Here is a 9,878-nt window from a genome sequence, read left to right as displayed (position 1 = left end):
CCCCCCCCCCCCCCCCCCCCCCCCCCCCCCCCCCCCCCCCCCCCCCCAAGCCTGGTGGTGGGTATTGAGGAGGGCACATTCTGCATGGAGCACTGGGTGTTATGCACAAACAATGAATCATGGAACATTACATCAAAAACAAATGATGTAACGTATGGTGATTAACATAACAATAAAAAATTAAAAAACACACACACAAAATAAAGGAACTTCTGGTAAAATTATGGAAATAAATGAAAACCACTCAAATGAGAACAAATAGGCTGTTTACGCAGAACTTGCCATAACAAGGGGGGGGTCCCTCCTTATCACTTGCCTTTGGCAAAAAGTAAATGGCAAGCAGAGGGGGAAAACTTTATGGTGAGAAATAGAGAAGGCTTCAGGTATGTTCTGATTGGAGGTTATTGGCATGGGAAAGCTGAAGTTGGGTTAACTAGAATTGGGCCTCTTGTGTGATTGGTTTGGGGAGCATAGTTTGCTTTCTCTAGTTCATCCTGAAATGGAAGTAGAGATGATAGATAGAGAAGCTACTACTCATTCACCAAGGCTTGACTGTTCTGGACTAATTACTGTAGAGGTTGTGGTTTGGTTTGCTGGACTGGTTGCTGCCGAGGTTGTAGGTCAGAGTTCTGTTGTTCCATGTTGTCTGGCCACTGTCTGTTGGCATATTCAGTCTCTTAGTAGTTTTCATATTAAACTTTCTTTTGGCCATACAGACACAAAATACAGACCCATCAAACTCAACGTATTTAAAATCAATTCATCATTTTAATTAAATTTACAAACTTCCATGCATCTGATAAACCTGTAAGCCCAGAAGTCAGTCTTTTCTCTCCCATCTAATGCTAACCATACTTAATTGATCAACAATTCATATCAATTTCATATCTTTAACATCTTTCCAATCTGCACCTTGACCTCCATCTCAGTGATCATTTCTTATGCCTAAATCCTCATAATTTCTTCTAGGGCTTATTACTACAGTCTTAGTTTCCATTCTCTTCCAGTACATTCTGTATATTTCTTTTTTTTTTTAAGATTTTATTTATTTATTTGACAGAGAGAGCGAGATCACAAGTAGGCAGACAGGCAGGCAGGCAGAGGGAGAGGGAGAAGCAGGTTCCCTGCTGAGCATGGAGCCTGTTGTAGGGCTCAATCCCAGGATGCTCAGATCATGACCTGAGCCTAAGGCAGACGCTTAACGGACTGAGCCACCCAGGCACCCCCATTCTGTATATTTCTGACACAGTAACCTTTTTAAACACACAAATCCCTGTGCGACTATAGGTCAAAGTCCACAGTTCTTACCAATGGCTTCTCAGGTGATCCATAAACTGATCGCTGACTAGGTCTCCATCTTCATCTCTCCCCATTCCCACTCCTACAACTGTCTTCCTTCAGGAGGAGCAAAGTTAGTTTCCTACATAGGTCATGATGTCTCTGTCTTCCATATTGGCATATTGGTCACTCACCTGAACTCTCCTCTCCATTCCCCCTTCCTCACACATAACTTTTGCCTGGAAAGACTGTACCTCTTGAAGATGAGCTGAGGTATCACCTCCTCTGTTCAGCCTTCCACAATGTCTCCTGGCTGAATGGGATTGTTCTCTTACATGCCACCTTAACAACATGTACCTATATCTTCACAGTAGTTATCACATTTTGTCTTTATTTGACCATGTTCCACTGAGAATATTAACATCTGTACAGTGGAGATTATTTTTCAAAGTTCCTTCTCTTTAACCATTGTGTCTGGCATATAGAAGATGCTTAATACATTCTTGTTGAAAGCTTAAATAAGTTATAATTAGTTGCTCGATAACCTTTGTGCAAATAAGTGCAACTTTGATTTCCATTCCCTATTCATATGTGCCTTCCTTCAGAGGACAGCTTTCTCTACCATGGTGGATAAGCAAGATGTTCAGTTTTATTGTCTCTTGAGTATTTCAGCTCAGTGCCCCTCGGAAAGTTGTGGGTTCTCCTCACTCTTTCCAGCATTACTGTGTTCTGATGGCTTGCCAGTCAACAACTATCACACCAGGCAATAGACCTCTTGACTTAAAGAACTTTCTTCTCCACAGGAGAGCAGAAAAGGGAGTCAAGTGGAGCATGCCTTGTTTTTCCTCTTCTCTTGCCTCTTTATAGTAGAATAACAATTTAGGAATGAATAGCTAAAGCAACGTGGACTTTCCCCAGAGTCCTAGTGGGAAAGCATCCAAGGACAGTGTGAGCACTGTGAATATGCCTTACCTTCTGGCCCTCCTTAGGCTCTCAACCCTCCCCCATACCTCACCTTCTAGAGAGCTCTCTGTTGGTTTCTATCATGGGAAATTCATCCTTGTGCACGGAACAAGATCCTGGTCCCTGGATCCAATGCTTCACACCAACATTTTATTATTTTTTAATATGGAATGGAAGAGAAAGCCTGCCCTAGGTAATTCCATGTAGGTTTTTTTAATTTTTAATTTTAATTTTTCTTTTTAGCACAACAATGTTTTTCTGCTGTGAAGTCTCTCAGGAATGAATTGCGGCATCACATTTGCTTCAAATACACAGCTCGACATTTTGTTTACTTAGCATTTATCTTGAGTGAAGACACTTCTTGGGAATGACTGCAGTTAGGCTGCGTTGTTTACTCGCTGAGGTGAATCATAGGTAATTTCTGTTTGTATTTCATTGTTCTGATCCCCAATGTCTTTGACTTTTACCCCAAGAAGTCAGTTAGAAAGGGACTGAGCACTGTATAATACTGTAGCTGTGTTTTTCATGCACATGTTCACTCTCTTAAAAATGCAATTAAGAAGGCTGCTTCCTTAGTGGGTGCTCATACAATTAAAACAACAACAACAAACCACACAGAGTGGTGTTCTTCCCTGTCATGCACTCCAGAGACTGGTCTTCCTTTTAAGTATTTCCACAGGTGAAGAGTAGGCAAACCTATTTGCTTATCCATGGAGGCTGTTATTTGCTAGAGCCGAGCAGGCACAGCACATTTCCCAGAGACAGAGCTCACTTTTATGTTTTCTTAATTAAAGGAGGGAAGAAAGTCTTACCCCATGTTGAGAATGGGAACATTTCCATAAGTAGCGAAGTATTGCCATTGTGCACTACGGTCTTTGGTTCCTTCCCTATTCTACAAACTATATTGCCTTTTGATGGAAGTTTCTGTTATCCTAAAAAGGCTTTTAACATTTAGGCAAGAAGTGAATTTCTTATTAGAGTAGGATGAAATTATTTAGTTCTCTTACATGGGGATGTGGTTGGGTGAGGAGTGAGTCATGCTGGTGATGGTAATTCATCTTGTTCCATCTGTGTGATGTTCATGGTCAGAGGCAAGATAACACAGCAGTGCAATGTTTTAATAACTTCTAGTTGTATTCTGGGAAGAATGTGGTGTAGCTGGATCATATTTTTAACTGTTAAAATTTAAGTACACTTATTCTTTCTCCTTCTATTTTCATTTCACCATCTAAGCAAACTGACTTGTGTTTTGCTGTCTCAAAAGAGGAATGCACAGGGCTGAATATAGAATTTGGATAGAATCCCTGGTTTTTCCTTCCCATAAATTATCCTTATTAAGAAGAACTGAATTTGCAGTTCAGAAAAAATAAAAAAATAAAAATAAAGGACTTCTCCAGAGGTGGGAAACAAACTCCTGGACAAGAGAGAAAAATGATGGTGGATCTAAGAATAGTAGGTTTTTCTTCCAAGAATATTAATTTGTGCATAAATCACATGGTAACAAAAACACTCACCTTGCCCTTTGCTATCTCTCTAGGGGAAACCAAGAAAAAGTTAGGTGTAGTTTCCTTTAGCTCAGTGGGTTGGAGGTTCAGATGCAAAATGATTTTTATTTAAAGAAGCTATGCTAAAGCTGTAATATTCCTGGCACATAAAATTAGGGGACTAATTGTAAAGTACCATACCACTTACTAATTTAACGACCTTGGGCAAGTTTCTTAACCCTTCCAAACCTCATGTATCTGTAAAATAAGGATAACAAACTAACCTTGAAGGCTTGTTTTAAAAATTAAAGTACAGGAGTTAATGTATGTCAAGGATTAGCAGGGTATCATTAACTGGCATCTATTATTACACTATTACTTTTCTTGTAATAAAGTGACAATTATGTTGATATAATAGTATGATAAAAGGCTTGTTTGATCCAGTGTGAACCTCTCATTATTATGTTGTCACCCTGCCTGAATACACATTTACATACCTGTCAAAATTTTAAAGCTATAAGTATAGTTTTATTGAGTGAGAAGCTCATTATTGGAGATAATATCTCAAATTTGTAAAATTGATTCCGTATCTAAGTGAAGAACCCAAGAAATACTTGCTACTTCTTTAAATTGCAAAGATTTACTCATACTAAATCCTAATTTATTGCATGTACATTTCAAATACGTTTATGAGAAATTCATTAAAAACTGTGAAAATGTCAACATAGAATTTTAATTATTATACTTACTACATACTGGAAATGTCACAAAATATCAGGACTATATGAGCTAAACAAGTTGAAAGCACCTTTAGGGAACACACTATTTCTAGTATAAAGACTTGTGTCCTTATTCCCTCAGTGATTTGTTGTTCAATAAATGATAATCGATGATGATACAATAACATTTTGTGAATTTCATTTTCTCCATTTCTCTCCTCTGGGAAGGTGCATGAAAAGTATGCATTAGATAATTCTTTTTTTTTTTTTTTAAGATTTTATTTATTTATTTGAGAGAGAGAATGAGAGACAGAGAGCATGAGAGGGAAGAGGGTCAGAGGGAGAAGCAGACCCCCTGCTGAGCAGGGAGCCCGATGTGGGACTCGATCCCGGGACTCCAGGATCATGACCTGAGCCGAAGGCAGTCACTTAACCAACTGAGCCACCCAGGCGCCCTGCATTAGATAATTCTTTGCTTCAACTCATCCAACTTTTTGTTAAAGCTATTTTGCCTTTAGACTGTTTCTCTAACCACTGATTTTTTGAGTCCAGTCTTAATATTATTTCTGAAAGCATGTCTTATGATCAGTTAAAAATGTTTTTAAAAAGTTTAAATCAATAGAATAGTCTAATTTGTTTCTGAGAAAATATAAATTACCACAATTGATTTAAGAAAAAAAATTAAAATCTGAATAAAAGATAGTAAAAGTGTTTTAAATGATAATTTTTAAACAATTTCTAGATTCTCTCTGGGTTAAAAAGTTCATTAGAAACACTGATTGCCTTAAGAAAGAATAGAAAGACAACAGGATTCTACAAAATAAGACAAGTAAAATGTCACAAATGTTAGGCAATTAAATTATTCATTCCTGTGCTAGAAAATCTGAGACCCTGGATGAAAGAGATTGTAATTTTTTTCTTTACAGAGCATAAAGGTAGAAAGCTCATTTCCAAAAATAATAGTGAGTATTTTCTTGACAAAGGTGTAATGCACAAATAATCTCCATCAAATTATTGTATGTTTTGACTTCTGCTTCTGTTGATGATCAAGTAACAGAGAACAGATTTATCCTCCTATTGGGAAGTGGTCCAAATCAGATCCTACTATCTCACTGAGTTGAGGAGACAGGGATCAGATTTTCAGGGTGAGGTGAGCTCTTAATATTTAAGGAAAAAAATAATGGCAAACATACAAATCCTTCTGGAGACTTGAAAAGGATTGAAACACTGCTAGCTCATCTGATGAGTCAGCATAACTTGAAGAACAAAACCTTACAGGAACATTATTGACTCATATCTATTGCAGTCATTTGACTCATGAACATTGATGCAACAATTCTAGTTAGAATACCAACAAACTGAATCCAGAAATGGGATTTTAAACCATGTGAAAGGTTGACTATATATTTTTTTAGGAATGCAAATATACTAAGTATTCCCTACACTATTCACTATAGCCCCCCTGCCTCCATTAACAAAATTATGGAGAAAAATATCATAGTTGCAGAAAAACTTTTGGAAACATTACACATTTATTCATGAGAAAAGCTTTTATAACATTAAAAATAGAAAGAAACTTTATTAAAATAATAAAGGGTAACCAACCAAACAAGGACAATCCCTAAAGCTAACACTATACTTAAGGGTAAAATATTGATAGCTTTCCCTTTGGGAGTGAAATAGGCAAGGAAGTTTGCTATTATCACTTCTCTTCAATATTGTCCTGGAGGGTTAGGAAACTATTGTTAAATAGAAAAGGAAAAGCTCTTAAAAAAATGGATAATTTTGACTGCATTACAGGTAAAACCTTCCAATCTTTAAAATAGTTCTTTAAGAAAGTGAATGTCAAGCCAAATAAAAGAGGATATTTGCAATCCATATAACTATAAATGGCTCAGAGTTCATAAGTAATTCATAAAAATCAATAAGGAAAAAGTCGATGTACTAGAAACATAGGCAATGAATTTGTACAGGCAATTTGTAAAAGTGAATATCCACATAAGCAATAATTGTACAACAGAGTACATATTACTAGCTTTACTAATAGTAATTGGAAAATGTAAAATTTAACCAAAGTGAAATTCTATTAGACACCACCAGGATGGCTCAAATTTTTAAAAACCTGAAAATGTCGAGTGTTAACAAGGATCTGGAACAATAGGAACTTTCACACAGCTTTGGTGGAAGTGTAAATTGGAATAAGCATTTCGGAAACTAGTCTGACTTGTCAGTTAAGTTGAGAGGGGCGTATCTTATTACCCATAAGTTCTACAGTTAGGAATTTGTCCAGCAGAAGTGTATATGCATTTGCTCTAGAAGATAAAGACCTGAATCTTCACAGTAACATTATTCACAATAGACTCAAACTGGAAATAATTTAAATATCTACCACAGAGTGGGCACATGAAGTGTGGTTTATAATTACAGTGAAGTACTATTCAAGAAAATGAATGAACTTAAGCTACAGGCAAAAACAAGGAATAAAATAGGTGTATAATATAAATATATTGTTGAAAGAATCAAGATACAGAAATACATACTATATGATTCTATTTGCATAAAATTCAAAAATGGTGAAATAAACCATTATGTTTGGGGATGTGTGCTAACAAGCGTGTAGAAAAGGAAGAAAAACAACACTATAAAAGGATGCGGGGGAGAGTGTGTCCTGGGGGCTTCTGGAAGTTGCTGGCAAAGTTCTATTTCTTCACCTGTTTACACTTGGGGTTTGCTCTGTAATAATTCATTGAGTAAAATATATTTTAGGTACTTTTCCGTATGTATGTTATAGTACACAATAAAAAAGTTTACTAAAATCAACACAATTTCTAGTTTTTAAATCAAATGAGGAACTCTGTATTTTTTTTTTTTAGGAACTCTGTATTTTAACTGGAAAGTTAAAGTAATGTTGAATGCTACAAAGTAGAAGAACACATCAGTTAATTAATTTACTCCTTTACCTTTGTATTAGAATTGTTTCCTTATCATAAATGGTGTAGAGTTTTTATACAAACACCTGGATTTTCTCCTCTCTATTGTCAAATATTGTCAAAAATTTAAGTTTTACAAGTAATTTTGTATGGCTTTATTTTTTGAAGAGGTTTGTAACAAGTGGAAATAATTGAATTTAAGCAGACATGGCCTGCAAAACTCTCACTTTTCTGGCTTCTGTTTCATAAAAAACCCAAACTATTAAAGCTATTTTGTTAGGTGTTTCACTGTCAGGAGACAGTGCTTTGTGAAGAAACTAGGAAATAAGGAAAGATTCCTGGTGTCTTCAGTGTCTAAAGTTAGTGTGTCTTGTGATTAAGGAGATTTACATTTTGTGCCTTTTTTTTTTTTTTAAAGATTTTATTTATTTATTTGAGACAGAGAGAATGAGATACAGAGAGCATGAGAGGGAGGAGGGTCAGAGGGAGAAGCAGACTCCCTGCCGAGCAGGGAGCCCGATGCGGGACTCGATCCCGGAACTACAGGATCATGACCTGAGCCGAAGGCAGTCGCTTAACCAACTGAGCCACCCAGGCGCCCGCAAAGATCCACCTTTTTTTTTTTTGCAAAGTATAAGGAAATTAGGGGCCTCAGGAGGGATGAGACTTCACTTCCTGCCAGTCCATTGAGAATGGGCTCAGACTTAAATTTATGTTAATACAATAATAATTATGTATTTGGTGAAAAGGCACAAGGAGAAGCTTCTAAAATATGTTTTAATTTTTAACTTTGCATGAATGTTTGCTCTGCAAAATTCAACTGTACATGCACTTTGTGCTCTGCTTCTCTTTGTATTAGCCTGTGGTCCCTTGAAAATAGAGTCTAATGCAAGGGTTTAGTGCTGATGCTTTATTTGTGAGGTGCAATTCTAGGAGATGAGAGTGAGGGCAAAGGGAAGTGAGGTACGATGCAAGCTGATGGAGTACCATGCTGATCCTGAGTTATGACTGCGAAAGATGCCTTTGGCTGCTTGGTAGGTGCACCTGCCATGCCTTGCAGACTGTCTCCAGGCAGTGTCTACAGAGAAACAGTATCTCAGAAGAGAGCAGTGAAGAGAAGGAGAGGGTGTTTATGAGGATTTGTCCTGTCTGGATTGGTTGAAGATCGTGGCATCAGGTATTGATTCCCCCACATTTCTAGAGTGCATTGTTTGGCCTGTTAGGTGGCCCTTTGGGAAGTCAGATATTATTCTGTGTCTTGTATTTCACTTCAGTTCAAGAAATTCTTTGGAGAGCCAGATTCTCCTAGGCTGTGGTCAATCAAGCTCTGGTGGAGAAATTCTGTGAGTGTTTGTGTTGGAATATGCCATGAGAGTGACTGGGGAGACACAGATACAGGAGGTCCAGGAGAGGCCAAGAGGATATTGAGGAGGTCTTAAAGGTATATTTGAGCAAAACGAATTTTAAAACAAAAAAGTAAAGTTATATATATGTATATCTATCTATCTATCTATCTATCTATCTATCTATCTACCTACCTACCTACCTATCTTATATACACTTCTTAGCCATAAAAGTTACTTGAAATAAATTCATTGTCTTTAGTATCCATCACTTTAAAATATATTCTTGCATGCTGATAAAAGAATTTCATTTTCTTGATTTCTCTGCTTAGAAAAGTACACTTTATTTCTGAGCTACAAAACAAATCAATTTGTAGCTTCATATTGGTAGGGAGAAATTGGTCCATAATCATCTCTTTGTGATAGTGTTTTAAAATTTATGCTTTGTTTCAAAGGGGCTGTATCATTTATTACTATTGTTATATAAACAATTTTTGATATGTTTTATGGAAATGTTTATTCTTACTGAAAGTTACTTATTTTCAATCAGTATGGTTTAATTGTAGTTTTTTTATTTTATTATATTACGTTAATCACCATACATCATTAGTTTTTGATGTAGTGTTCCATGACTCATTGTTTGCGTATAACACCCAGTGCTCCATTCAGTACGTGCCCTCTTTCATACCCATCACCAGGCTACCCCATCCCCCCACCCCCCTCCCCTCTAGAACCCTCAGTTTGTTTCTCAGAGTCCACAGTCTCTCATGGTTCGTCTCCCCCTCTGATTCCCGCCCTTCATTTTTCCCTTCCTGCTATCTTCTTCTTCTTTTTTTTTTAAACATGTAATCTATTATTTGTTTCAGGGGTACAGGTCTGTGATTCAACAGTCTTACACAATTCACAGAGCTCACCATAGCACATACCCTCCCCAATGTCTATCACCCAGCCACCCCAACCCTCCCACCCCCCACCACTCCAGCAACCCTCAGGGTTTAATTATAGTTTAAAGTAGCTTTTTTTTTTTTTTAAAGATTTTATTTATTTATTTGACAGAGAGAGAGAGAGCGAGAGCAGGAACACAAGCAGGGGGAGCGGGAGAGAGAGAAGTAGGCTTCCTGCCAAGCAGGGCTCGATCCCAGGACCCTGGGATCATGACCT

This window comes from Leptonychotes weddellii, chromosome 3, assembly GCF_054177405.1.
Source record: "Leptonychotes weddellii isolate Sample4059 chromosome 3, ASM5417740v2, whole genome shotgun sequence".
NCBI lineage: Eukaryota > Metazoa > Chordata > Mammalia > Carnivora > Phocidae > Leptonychotes > Leptonychotes weddellii.
This window is presented reverse-complemented; position numbering follows the sequence as displayed.